The 2,374-nt window shown below is 34.4% G+C and overlaps 1 protein-coding gene across 2 annotated transcripts in view; it reads left to right on the top strand.

The window, feature by feature from the left end:
- LOC109232197 overlaps window positions 1-1,859 on the top strand; it is a 4,611-nt gene extending 2,752 nt beyond the window's left edge. The window contains exon 2 of one of the 2 annotated variants that reach the window (XM_019397881.1): window positions 1,612-1,859. The gene's annotated coding sequence lies outside the window, so the exon portion shown is untranslated. Of the gene's footprint in view, window positions 1-176; window positions 679-1,611 lie in introns of those variants that run through there. The other variant, XM_019397882.1, reaches the window with a different exon arrangement.

Genomic DNA, 2,374 nt, shown 5'->3' with positions numbered 1-2,374 from the left:
GGCGTTTAGCCTGAGTCCCAGTTCGAGCGAGCATGTACCCATGATATCAGTTGCATGAATATCTGTATTGTCTGGCGATCTATGTCCGTTTATGTATGTCTAATCTCTACGTGGGAAGCAGAATTAAGAATATGGTAAAGGAAACGTAGAAGGGCTAACGTAAGTGTTGATTTCAGGTCAAAATGTAATTGAGAGCACCGTCCAGTCCAGTGAAAACTTGAATAAGGTCTCAAATCGCAAATGTGTTAGTACTCATTTGACTTCCACGTAAGACAGCAAAAATAAGAATGGAGATTTGAAGAGGGGCAGAGTTTGTACGTGCCAAGAGGCTCTGTTTAATCAAAACAGTGATTTGAGGTCTAATTCCTTTGGCGAGAATGCTATGGTCACGGGATTCCGTTAGCCTCCGCGAAAAACTCTGTATATGTATTTTACATATGTTTGTACATATAGCTGGGACCCCTTAAATATTTCTTGTGCCCCCAGACACAAAAAGGCAGACGGAAGGAATGGTTATGGGGGCACGCTTTGGTTTCCTCCTTTTGCTGGAGGACGTGGGTTTGAGACTACCTTCAGCCTTTTCACCTTCCTATTCCTATTCCTATTTTGAAGAATTAGTGTACTAGAGAGCTTTATTTATTATTTTTATATTTTGTTGAAGCCAGTTATAGTTTAGTATTACTTAATTAATTTTATTCTCTTCAAATTCCTCTCTTAAAATTAAAAAGCTTCAAATTGCAACTTATTGCTCCATAAATAATAAAATACAAATTATTTTGCCACCACCTTCTTCTTTTTTTTTTTTTTTTTTTTTTTTTAGAAGAAGAAGGCTGTGGCTTTATTTATTACTTTTATATTTTATTGAATTCAAATGTAGTTTAGTATCCATGCATAATAGTCAAGTTAATTAATTTTATTCTTTTTCAAATTTCTCCCTTAAAATTAAAAGCTTCAAATTACAACTTATCGATCCACAAATAATAAAATAAAGATCATTCTGCCACAACCTTCTTTAACAATCACTTTGACAAGGTAGCGGATATCCTTCAACTCCGATTCGCAATGGAAATTAAGAGTTTGAGACTCTTTTTTAGTTCTTTGACTATTAATATGCCCTTAATCTTGATTTCTTTTGTAAGTTTTTGTTAATTTTTGAAATCAAAAATTTCAAGTTTGAAACAGGTTTAAATCAAACACTTTTCCTTCCCATAGCACCCATTTTGCGAAAAAAATCTCTTTCTTTTGGTGCTTTCTCTTTCTTTAGAAATTCTTTTTGTTTATACTTGGATGATTAGTCATCACACTTGTTAAGATTTCAAAGAGTTGCACATCAAATTTTATTGCTAGTAATTAGTATACAATGGTGCCCCCGCTGTGCTAAATTCCTGGGTCGGCCTCTGCTTGTATAGTACATTGAGTGAGTGTGTCTGTGACCTGCTGCCGCAAGATCTGCTTACTACCTCCATCCTCTCTCCTTCTCTTCCATAGTGTAACTATTCAGGTTTTCAGTGACGAGGTTCTATTGCACTTTATTATGTATTTGACTTCTGCATTGCCTCGAAAATAAGAAAGAAAATATCTAATATATGACTCTTTTTCGAGTGCTTGCAGACTTGCAACTCATCACAAAGATCAGATAACATTGTGCAGTGGACAGAAAGCCTGAAGTGGTCATTGTCCTGCTTCCTCCTCATCTGAGTTACAGCGCAAAACTTAAAGTCGAAAACTCCCGTGTTCATTTACATTGTTTTTATGTTTTTTAAAAAAATATTGTATTTACTACTGCATCTGACTCTGACATGAATTGACAATCTTCTTGAAATTGCTGTTCACAGTGCAATCTTTTCCACGTTTTAGGACTGCCAAATTGGTTCACGAGTATATTTGATAACACAAAGGTTGGGAGATCCAAGAACTTAAAGAAAATAAGTTGATAAAATGCGGAAGCAGTAAAGAAATGCAAGCGGATTAAGAAAAACAAGAAAAATAAACTAGATATGTCGAAATTTAAGGAAAGGTCCAATATCGAGATTATGTTAATTTAGATTTTGACAAGATCATAATGACAATAAGTTGGTTATGAAACCAATTGCCTTCACTAGAGATAAGCTAATCAAGAACTAGATTCGAATCTTGATTTCTAGTTTGAATAACTTACGACAACAATTAGTAAAAGAAACTAGTCGTCTTCAAAGAATATCAAAAGAAACCAAAGATATCACAAGAAAGAAAATTATCTTACTACCTTAAGCTATGAACTAGTTAGGGTTGCAAGATAAATCTCAAAGTAAAGTTCACAAAGGTTCAAAAGAACTCACAATAATAATATTAATCTTTAATGTCCCTCCACAATGGAAGGCAAGCACCCCTTTAT

The sequence above is a fragment of the Nicotiana attenuata genome, chromosome 9, assembly GCF_001879085.1.
Source record: "Nicotiana attenuata strain UT chromosome 9, NIATTr2, whole genome shotgun sequence".
Classification (NCBI taxonomy): domain Eukaryota; kingdom Viridiplantae; phylum Streptophyta; class Magnoliopsida; order Solanales; family Solanaceae; genus Nicotiana; species Nicotiana attenuata.
This window is presented reverse-complemented; position numbering and strand designations above follow the sequence as displayed.